Below are 12,351 nucleotides of genomic sequence, written 5' to 3' on the forward strand. Positions count from 1 at the left end.
TTAGTAACAAAATGGTAAAAGCACTTTGAAGCTAAAGGCTGGTCCTAGACCTGAGAACTGACTTGTGGCCACAATCCATGACCCTTGTACCATGTTTTATTGGCAGGGTACACAGCTTAATCTTTATTTTGTTTAAAAGTCACAGGAATAAATCTATTGCAGTGCTTAAAGTGTTTTAGTTCTTGATTCAGATCAACTCGATTGAAAGATCCTGACATGTTTCTGTATACCTGCTCCATCGCCACTGTTTTCCACTCTTCCCATCTCAGTTTTCACTTCTCAAGGCAATGATTGTTGCTGGGGTTCAGTGTGGATATCTGCAACCCTCCTCCTGTATCTTGGTCACATTCATGATACAAGTCTAGACAACATTAAAGGCCTGTCCCAGCAAACTTCTGCCTGATCGGTGATAAAATTTGTAAACAAGCTCCATGTGATTAAATTGCTGGCAAATCAAATAAGAGTCATAGTCACCTCAGTCATCTAAGGCCAAATTGTGATTAACCAACTTGCTTGAATATTTTGATGAGGTGACAGGGTTGATCCAACATCCTCTACTTGGGAGTCCACCTTTGCCCAGTTCAGAAATACTGGCTTACTGGCTGGCAAATTACCAAGAGCTGGAGGCCAAGGTCACCGCTCGCCTGAATCGCTGGACAGCTCCAAGTGTTGTCTTACAGGGCTCGAGTTCTTGTCATAAACCAGCTGATCGCCTCCATGCTGTGGTACCAACTGGTCATTTTGACTCCCACCCCTGATTTTGTCACAAAATCCTCTGTATGAGGACTCTCATACAGTTCTTAGAACATAGAACAGTACAGCACAGAACAGGCCCTTCGGCCCACGATGTTGTGCCGAGCTTTATCTGAAACCAAGATCAAGCTATCCCACTCCCTATCATCCTGGTGTGCTCCATGTGCCTATCCAATAACCGCTTAAATGTTCCTAAAGTGTCTGACTCCACTATCACTGCAGGCAGTCCATTCCACACCCCAACCACTCTCTGCGTAAAGAACCTACCTCTGATATCCTTCCTATATCTCCCACCATGAACCCTATAGTTATGCCCCCTTGTAATAGCTCCATCCACCCGAGGAAATAGTCTTTGAACGTTCACTCTATCTATCCCCTTCATCATTTTATAAACCTCTATTAAGTCTCCCCTCAGCCTCCTCCGCTCCAGAGAGAACAGCCCCAGCTCCCTCAACCTTTCCTCATAAGACCTACCCTCCAAACCAGGCAGCATCCTGGTAAATCTCCTCTGCACTCTTTCCAGCGCTTCCACATCCTTCTTATAGTGAGGTGACCAGAACTGCACACAATATTTCAAATGTGGTCTCACCAAGGTCCTGTACAGTTGCAGCATAACCCCACGGCTCTTAAACTCCAACCCCCTGTTAATAAAAGCTATCACACTATAGGCCTTCTTCACAGCTCTATCCACTAGAGTGGCAACCTTCAGAGATCTATGGATATGGACCCCAAGATCTCTCTGTTCCTCCACAGTCTTCAGAACCCTACCTTTGACCCTGTAATCCACATCTAAATTAGTCCTACCAAAATGAATCACCTCACATTTATCAGGGTTAAACTCCATTTGCCATTTTTCAGCCCAGCTTTGCATCCTATCTATGTCTCTTTGCAGCCTACAACATCCCTCCACCTCATCCACTACTCCACCAATCTTGGTGTCATCAGCAAATTTACTGATCCACCCTTCAGCCCCCTCCTCTAAGTCATTAATAAAAATCACAAAGAGCAGAGGACCAAGCACTGATCCCTGTGGCACTCCGCTAGCAACCTGCCTCCAGTCCGAACATTTTCCATCCACCACCACCCTCTGTCTTCAATCAGATAGCCAGTTACCTATCCAATCTGCCAACTTTCCCTCTATCCCACACCTCCTTACTTTCATCATAAGCCGACCATGGGGGACCTTATCAAACGCCTTACTAAAATCCATGTATATGACATCAACTGCCCTACCTTCATCAACACACTTAGTTATCTCCTCAAAAAATTCTATCAAATTTGTGAGGCACGACTTGCCCTTCACGAATCCGTGCTGACTATCCCGGATTAATCCACATCTTTCTAAATGGTCGTAAATCCCATCCCTAAGGACCTTTTCCATCAATTTACCAACCACCGAAGTGAGACTAACCAGTCTATAATTACCAGGGTCATTTCTATTCCCTTTCTTAAACAGAGGAACAACATTCGCCACTCTCCAGTCCTCTGGCACCATCCCCGTGGACAGTGAGGACCCAAAGATCAAAGTCAAAGGCTCTGCAGTCTCATCCCTTGCCTCCCAAAGAATCCTAGGATATATTTCATCAGGCCCAGGGGACTTATCAACCTTCAGTTTATTCAAAACTGCCAGTACATCCTCCTTCCGAACAACTATTTCCTCCAGCCTATTAGCCTGTAACACCTTCTCTTCCTCAAAAACATGGCCCCTCTCCTTGGTGAACACTTAGGAAAAGTATTCATTCATCACCTGCCTATCTCTACTGACTCCATACACATGTTCCCACTACTGTCCTTGACCGGCCCTAACCTCACCCTGGTCATTCTTTTATTCCTCACATAAGAGTAAAAAGCCTTGGGGTTTTCCTTGATCCGACCCGCCAAGGACTTCTCATGTCCCCTCCTAGCTCTCCTAAGCCCCTTTTTCAACTCATTCCTTTCTAACTTGTAACCCTCAATCGAGCCATCTGAACCTTGTTTCCTCATCCCAAATAAGCTTCCCTCTTCCTTTTCACAAGACATTCCACCTCTTTTGTGAACCATGGTTCCCTCACTCGGCCATTTCCTCCCTGCCTGACAGGGACATACCTATCAAGGACACCCAGTATTTGTTCCTTGAAAAAGTTCCACTTTTCATTAGTGCCTTTCCCTGACAGTTTCTGTTCCCATCTTATGTCCCCCTAATTCTTGCCTAATCGCATCATAATTACCTCTCCCCCAATTGTAAACCTTGCCCTGCCGTACGGCCCTATCCCTCTCCATTGCAATAACAAAAGACACCGAATTGTGGTCACTATCTCCAAAGTGCTCTCCCACAACCAAACCTAACACTTCGCCCGGTTCATTTCCCAGTACCAAATCCAAAGTTCTTCTGGGGCAAAAGACTGCACTGGGTTGCTTCTGAGGTTCTAAATCTCCCGCTTACAGTGGCTGGTTAGGCACTGGTGTGCCTTTGCATCCAGGTAGCGAACTTCTGCCTTCAGATCCTGCAGCGACACCTTTACATTGAGCCCCCCTCCTTGATGGTGTACCTAGCGAAGTATTTCTTCCACCAGATGCACAGCCTGAACTATGACGTGCAGCTCCTGTTTAAGGACCTGAGGGCAGTTCTGAGCTCCTTGCAGGTGTTGCCCATTTTTTACCAGGAGCTCGCAAAGTCTGGGACACGGTCATTACGAGCCGCAACTCTGTCCCATCTTGAGTAGCAGCTGTCATCAGAGAGCTGCTGCCCAGGAATCCGCTCCTCCATTAACTCCATTTCCAGTGGAAGTGAATTTTGATTCGATGTATTAAGTTTCCTTTTATGCTTTTTTTTTGTTTCGGGTGGTTCGCCCCCCCACATTTTTATTAAGGGGCTGCCCTCCTTGTTTTATCCCTTAGTTTGCTTGCTTTAGTTTAATTGTTTTCACCAAAAAGACAGAGGGTTAATGAGAGCAATGCTGTGGAAGTGGTGTACATGGACTTTCAAGACATTTGATACAGAGCCGCACAACAGACTTGTGAGCAAAACTATGACTTTTGGAATAAAAACAGTAGCAACACGGATACAAAATTGGCTGAGTGATAGGAAACAGGGTAGTGTTTAATGATTTTTTTTTTTCAGATTAGAGGAATGTTTGTAGTGGAGGACCCTGAGTGTTGGTGTTAAGACCCTTGCTCTTCCCATTGTATGTTAATGACCAAGAGCTTGGTGTGCACTGCACAACTTCAAAATTTGTGGGTCATACAAAACCTGGAAGCATTGTGGACTGAGAATGGTGGGAGAGCTTCAAAAGAGCATAGACAAGTTGTGGAATAAGCGGAAAATTGGCAGCCAAAATTTAATGTATAGTAGTGTGAAATTCATTTTGGTAAGAAGAATATGAGCTACAATATAAAATAAAGGGCACAATTGTAAAGTGGGTACAGGAGCAGAGGCACCAGGATATATATGTTTATAAATCATTGAAAGCAGCAGGACTGCTTGAAAGATTAATAGACCAGTCTCCTAGGCTTTATTAATAGGGTCACAATACAAAAACAATGAGGTTATGTTAAAACTTGACAAAGGATCATCTGGACTCAAAATGTCAGCTCTTTTTTCTTCTTACAGATGCTGCCAGACCTGCTGAGATATTCCAGCATTTTCTCTTTTGGTTTCAGATTCCAGCATCTGCAGTAATTTGCTTTTATCCAGGGATGAGAAACTTCAGTTATGTAGATAGAATGGAGAGGTTGGGGCTGTTTCCTTCGAAAAGAGAAGGTTGAGAGGAGATTTGCTAGAGGTATTCAAAATCATGAGGGGTCTGGACGAGTAGATAGGGAGAAACTGTTCCTATTCGTAGAAGGCTCAAGAACAAGAGGGCACAGATTTAAGGTAATTGATAAAAGCAGCAGTGGAGACAAAAGGAAAAACTTTTTCACACAGCGAGTGGTTAGGATTTGGAAGGCACTGTCTGATTGTATGGTGGCGGTAGGTTCAATCAAGGTATTTGAGAGGGAATTGGATTGTTTTATGAAAAGGCACATGACTGGATATGGTAGGGGAGTGGCACAAGATACTTGCATGCCTTCAGAGAGCCAATAAAAACACAACAGGCAGAAGGATGACCATCTGTGCTGATTGATCTGTGATGTTGAGAAATTGCTCATGAGCTCTGCCATGAAGGTCTGCATCCAATATAATTTTTTAATAGCAATGGCCAGCGGGAGATAGAGCAACAGATATGTAGGCAGATTTTGGCAAGGTATAAAAGTAACAGGATTGTTGTGGTGGGAGATTTTAACTTCCCCCATATTCACTGGGACTCACTTAGTGCTAGGGGTATGAATGGGGCAGAGTTTGTAAGGAACATCCAGGAGGGCTTCTTGAAACAGTATGTGGATAGTCCAACTAGGGAAGGGGCCGTTCAGGACATGGAATTGGGGAATGAGCCCGGTCAGGCAGTCGACGTTTCAGTAGGGGAGCAGTTCGGGAACAGTGGCCACAATTCAGTAAGCTTTAAGGTACTGATGGATAAAAGATAAGTGCAGTCTTCAGGCGAAGGTGCTAAATTGGGGGAAAGTGAATTACAGCAATATTAGGCAGGAACGGAAAAATGTAGATTGGGGGCAGATGTTTGAGGCAAATCAACAGCTGGCATGTGGGAGGCTTTTAAGTGTAAGTTGATAGGAATTCAGGACCAGCACGTTCCTGTAAGAATGAAGGATGGCAAGTTTTGGGAACCTTTGATGACGAGCGATATTGTGAGCCTAGTCAAAAAGAAAAAGGAAGCATTTGTCAAGGCTGGGAGCACACAAAGCAAGTGTGGAATACAAGGAAAGTAGAAAGAAACTTAAGCAAGGAGTCAAGAGGGCTAAAAGGGATCTCAAGTCATTGGCCAGCAGGAATAAGGAAAATCCCAAGGTTTTATGTACAGAGCAAGAGGGTAGCCAGGGAGAGGATTGGCCTACTCGAGGACAAGAGAGGGAATCTATGAGTGGAGCCAGAGGAAATGGGCGAGGTATTAAATGAGTACTTTGCGTTAGTATTCACCAAAGAGAAGGACTTGTTGGATGATGAGTCTGGGGAAGGATGTGTAGATAGTTTGGGTCATGTTGAGATCAAAAAGGAAGAGGTATTGGGGGTCTTGAAAAACACTAAGATACACAAGTCCCCAGGGCCTGATGGGATATATCCCAGAATACTGAGAGAGACAAGGGAGGAAATTGCTGGGGCCTTGAGAGAAATCTTTGTATCCTCACTGGCTACAAGTGAAGTCCAGAGGATTGGAGAATAGCCAATGTTGTTCCTTTGTTTAAGAAGGTTAGCCAGGATAATCCAGATAATTACAGGCCGTTGAGCCTTATGTCAGTGGGTGGGAAATTAGTGGAGAGGATTCTTTGAGACAGGATTTACTCCTACTTGGAAATAAGTGGAGGTATTAGCGAGGGGCAACATGGATTTGTGAAGAGAAGGTCGTGTCTCACTAACTTGATTGAGTTTTTTGTGGAAGTGGCGAAGATAATTGAGGGTAGGGCAGTGGGTAAGTCTACATGGACTTCAGTAAGGCTTTTGACATGGTCCCTCATGGCAGACTGGTACAGAAGATGAAGTCGCACGTGATCAGAGGGGAGCTGGCAAGATGGATACAGAACTGGCTCGGTCATAGAGGGTAGCAGTGGAAGGGTGCATTTCTGAATGGAGGGCTGTGACAAGTGGCGTTCCTCAGGGATAAGTGCTGGGACCTTTGCTCTTTGTAATGCATATAAATGATTCGGAGAAAAATGTAACTGGTTTGATTAGTAAGTTTGCGGACAACACAAAGGTTGGTGGAATTATGGATAGCGAGGATCGTCGGTGGATACAGCAGGATATAGATCGGTTGGAGACTTGGGCGGAGAGATGGCAGATGGAGTTTAATCCAGACAAATGTGAGGTAATGCATTTTGGAAGGTCTAATACAAATGGAAAATATACAGTAAATGGCAGAACCCTTACGAGTATTGATAGGCAGAGGGAATTGGGTGAACAGGTACACAGGTCTTTGAAAGTGGCAATGCGGGTGGAGAAGGTAGTCAAGAAGGCATACGGCATGCTTGCCTTCATCGGCCGGGGCATTGAGTTTAAAAATTGGCAAGTCACATTGCAGCTTTATAAAACCTTAGACCGCACTTGGAATATAGTGTTGAATTCTGGTTGCCACACTTGCAAAAGGAGGCTTTTGGAGAGGGTACAGAAAAGATTTATCAAGATGCTGCCTGGTATGGAGGGCATTAGCTATGGAGGAGAGGTTGGAGAAATTTGGTTTGTTCTCACTGGAATGATGGAGATTGTGGGGCAACCTGATAGAAGTCTACAAGATTATGAGGGGCATGGACAGAGTGGATAGTCAGAAGCTTTTTCCCAGGGTGGAAGAATCAATTACTAGGGGGTATAGGTTTAAGGTGCGTGGGGCAAGTTTTAAAGAAGATGTTCAGTCGAGCAGCATGGTCGGTGCAGGTCCAAAGGGCCTGTTGTGCTGTAATTTTCTTTGACCTTTGTAATACTAATTAGTTCTCCAATTTCAAGTATTTTGGCTATACCAGATAAGGTTTGAATTTTGTTGCTTAACATGAGGACAAGCTCATCAGTGTGTTGTATCTTATGTTTGCTCTCAGATTGTTCTACATAATGAATGGCACTTTGCCAGGTGGTCATTTAATATACGTAAAATTAACATTTATGGAACTTTTGAAACTAATCGGCCGGGGTGGGGGGGGCGGGGGTAGGACTACGGAGCAACAGCATCACAGATTGTCCAATGGTAGAATTCTTCAATAAGATGGAGAGTGACACAGTTAAGTCTGAGACTAAGGCCCTGAACTTAAGGAAAGCTAACTTTGATGGTATGAGACATCCATGGCTAGGATAAGCTGGCAAAGGGTACTTAAGAGGTTGACAGTGGATAGGCAATGGCAGATATTTAAAGAACACATGGATGAACTTCAACAACTGTACATTCCTGTCTGGCATAAGAATATAACTGGGAAGGTGACTCAATGATGAATTACAAGGGGAATCAGGGATAGTGTTAAAGCCAAAGAGGAAGCATATAAATTGGCCAGAAGAAGCAGCAAACCTGAGGACTGGGAGGAATTTAAAATTCAGCAGAGGAGGACAAAGAGTTTAATTTGGAAGGGGAATAAAGAATATGAGAGTAAGCTTGCTGAAAACATAAAAACTGACTGCAAAAGCCTCTACAGATATGTGAAGAGAAAAAGACTGGTGAAGACAAATGTAGATTCTTTACAGTTAGAATCAGATTAATTTATAATGGGCAACAAAGAGATGGCAGATCAGCTGAACAAATACTTTGGATCTGTCTTCGTTAAGGAGGACACAAATAACCTTCCAGAAATACTAGGGGACAGAGGATCCAGCACGAAGGAGGAACTGAAGAAAATCCTTATTAGTCAGGAAATTGTATTGAGGAAATTGCTGGGATTAAAACCCCATAAGTCTCCCGGGCCTGATGCCTTGCATCCCAGAGTACTTAAACAAGTGGCTCTAGAAATAGTGAATGTATTGGTGATCGTTTTTCAGCATTTTATAGACTCTGGAAGAGTTCCAATGGATTGGAAGGTAGTTAACGTAACCCCACTTTTTAAAAAATGAGGGAAAGAGAAAACAGGAAATTATAGACCAATTAGCCTGACGTCAGTGGTGGGGAAAATGCTGGAGTCAATTATTAAGGATGCAATAACTGAGCATTTGGAAAGCGGTGACAGGATCGGTTCAAGTCAGCATGGATTCACTAAAGGGAAATCGTGCTTAACAAATCTGGAATTTTTTGAGGATGTGACCGATAGAGTGGACAATGATGAACCCGTGGATGTTATGTATCTGGACTTTCAAAAGGCTTTTGACAAGGTCCCACACAATAGATTAGTAAGCAAAATTTAAAGCTCATGGTATTGGGGGTAATAACTTAGATAGTGAACTCATTGGCAGACAGGAAGCAGAGAGTGGGAAGCAGAGTGGCAGATAGTGACTTGTGCGGTACTGCAGGGTTCAGTGCAGGGACTCCAGCTATTTACAATATACATTAATTATTTGGACAAAGGAATTGAATGCAGTATCTCCAATTTGCAGTTGACACTAAGCTGGGTGGCAGTGTGTGTTGTGAGGAGAATGCTAAGAGGCTGCAGGGTGACTTGGACAGGCTGGCTGAGTGGGCAAATACTTGGCAAATGCAATGTGGATAAATGTGAAGTTATCTACTTTGGTGGCAAAAACAGGAAGGAAGATTATTATCTGAATGGCAGCAGTTCTAGGAAAAGGGGAAGTGCAATGTGACCTGGGTGTCATGGTGGAACAGTCGCTGGAAGATTGGTATGCAGGTACAGCAGGCGGTGAGGAAAGCTAATGGCATGCTGGCCTTCATAGCAAGAGGATTTGAGTATAGGAGTAAGGATGTCTTGCTGCAATTATACAGAGGCTTGGTGAGGTCACACCTTGAGTATTGTGTGCAATTTTGGTCTCCTAGTCTGAGGAAGGACATTCTTGCTATTGAGGGAGTCCAGTGAAGGTTCATGAGACTGACTCCCGAATGGCAGGACTGACAAATGAAGAGAGACTGGATTGACTCGGCTTGTACTCATTGGAATTCAGAAGAATGAGAGGGGATCTCATAGAAACATAAAATCCTGATGGTATTGGACACGCTAAATCATAGAATCCCTACAGTGCAGAAATAGGCCATTTGACCTATCAAGTCTGCACCGACCATAATCCCACCAATGCAGGATGGTGGGCTTGATGGCGTAGAGCTTGTTTCCACTAGTTGGGGAATCTAAATCATGGGGGCAGTCTCAGTATGAGAGATCGATCATTTAGGACTGAGATGAAGAGAAATTACTTCATTCAAATGGTGGTGAATCGTTGGATGTTCCATTGTTGAATATGCTTAAGGCTGATTTTTGGTCTTTCAGAGAATCAACGGACACTAGGAATTGGTGGGAAGGTGGAGTTGAAGTGCAGGATCAGCCATGATCGTATTGAATAGCAGAGTAAGCTTAATGAGTCATATGGCCCACTCCTGGTCTTTCTTTGTGTTCTTGTGAGCACTTTCACATGGTCATGTTGAAGCAGGGTAAGAGAAAAACTAGAAATAAATTTAGAAATAAGCTTGGGGTTGAGATAAAGTCAGGAACACAGTCCTTACCTGACTGCTGGAGGTATTAGAAGTAAAATGCTGAATTGAAAACTGCAATGGACCATTCGGCCTCATTTTTGTAATCCTGCTCCTTCAGAAAAGGCCAACATTCATTTTTTTGATTAATTTTTGTAGGCTTGTTTCTCACCATTACAGAAACATTCCAGTTGGTCTTTCTCAGATAAAAAGCAGATGACTTTGCGCTTATGTACATTAACTTCCGTCTTTCATACTTCATACTCACTTTGTCTAGATCCGTTTGTGACTTCCTGCTCCTAGCCAAACAACTGAGTAGCTCACTGCTTTCCTAACTTAGTGTGAATTTGGATGTACACCTCCTTATTCTTACATCTGTCTATACGTATCACATCTCCCTCATTCCTGTTCTGTAGTGAAAAGATAAGGCTCCGGTGCAGATCCTTGGAGAACACCAAGAAAACAAAGGGGTCAAGGTGGGGTACAGCAAATCATCTGAAGTTGTTGAATTGGTGTTGATCGGAAGGCTGTAAACTGCCTAGTCGGAAGATGAGATGCTGTTCCTCCAGTTTGCATTGAGCTTCACTGGAACATTGCGGCAAGCCAAGGACAGACATGTGGGCATGGGAGCAGGATTGTGTGTTAAAATGGCAAGCAACCGGATTGCGCACAGACCGAAGGTGCACCTCGACTCCTTTGTTTTCATTCTATTTTATTTAATTTTTTACTGTTCTCTACCTTTTATTTCTTTATTTTCTTTCTTCATTTTTCTTCCCCCCCCCACTCTTTTCCCCCTACTTTATCCCCCTTCCCTTCCCTTTTCTCCCCCTTTGTTTCCCCTTTTTTAAATTCTACTTCTGTCCCATCCATTCTTGCACCCCACCCCCCCCCCCCTCCCCTCTGTTCCCCAACATCTTAATTTTAGCTTCTCTGCCATTTGGCCATTCACACACTTTATTCTCTCTGTGGACAGCCTTTCCCCTGGTTTCTGTAGCTATGACTCATCTTTCATTCCCTCATCCTGCAGTATAAATATCTCCCACTTTCTATGCCTTTTAGCTTTGACAAAGGGTCATCTGGACTAGAAATGTCAGCTCTTTTCTCTCCTTACAGATGCTGCCAGACCTGCTGAGATTTTCCAGCATTTTCTCTTTTGGTTTCAGATTCCAGCATCCGCAGTAATTTGCTTTTATCCATTGATAAATCTGAAGTACCTGGTTCTTATCATCATGGTATCCTTAATTTAGAAGTACGGGCATTTCTTGATTATAATATGTTCAACTTTGCGATCTGAGTCAACAAGAAGCAGCGCAGTCACATGTGACCACAAAACACATTTAATAGAATGAGAATAAGTTAAAGCAATGAAGTGAAACGTATTTCTGAGAAAACCCCATGAAAGACATTTAAAAAGTTTAAATATTTAAGTCAGGTAAAGGTCAAAGAGAAATAAGCCAAATAAGCAGTGCCCAGATGGAGAACACAAAAATTTGAATGGAGATCTGGAAGAAAAATCTATGCAAAGTTAATTCGGAGAATCTGATTTTAGAATCCCTACAGTGCAGAAGGAGGCCATTTGGCCCATCAAGTCTGCACCGACTCTCTGACAGAATATCTTACCCATGCCCTCTCCCCACCCTATCCTCGTAGCCCCACACATTTTCACCATGGCCACGGTGGCTAAAATCCACCCAACTTGTACTTCTTGGGACACTAAGGGATAATTTAACATTGCCAATCCACCAAACCTGCACATCTTTGGACAATGAGGGGACAGGAAATCATTAATAGACTTTGAAAGGGTTAGCCTTGGTACAAAAAGTACACTGGAGAGAAATAGAGCAAAGACTATTATGTACAGTTTTTTTTTAAACTGTAAAAGACTACAAGTTTAGTTAGGCATGCTGGAGGAAATGAAGACTAAGGGAAAGTATGATTTATCTTTGTGTGTTTACTGGAAAGGAAAACATTAGTTCACACCCAGATATTGTGGTGCAAGTAATTGTAAGAACCTATTTGACCAGACCAAAATAATGAAGGGCACCAAACAAATCCTTTCAAAGTTTGTATAGTTGTAGTTAGATACGTTTCCAGAACCTGTCTAATCTTGTCCTTGTCCCCCCCTGGTATAGGTGAGCCAGCAGCCTTGTGTTCTTGCAGAAGAATGAGGCTTAGCCTCTCGAGAAATCTTAATGGAGGTGTAATTGAGACTTAATAGAGGTGTATAAAATTATGAAAGGCATAGAAAGGGTGAACGGTGGGAAGCTTTTCCCCAGGTCGGTGGTGACGTTCATCAGGGGTCATAGGTTCAAAGTGAAGGAGGGGGAGGTTTAACACAGATATCAGAAGGACATATTTTACACAGAGGGTGGTGAGGGCCTGGAATGCGCTGCCAGGCAAGGTGGTGGAGGCGGACACACTGGGAACGTTTAAGACTTATCTAGATAGCCACATGAACGGAGTGGGAATG

The sequence above is a fragment of the Mustelus asterias genome, chromosome 20 (genome assembly GCF_964213995.1).
Source record: "Mustelus asterias chromosome 20, sMusAst1.hap1.1, whole genome shotgun sequence".
NCBI classification, from domain to species: Eukaryota; Metazoa; Chordata; class Chondrichthyes; order Carcharhiniformes; family Triakidae; genus Mustelus; species Mustelus asterias.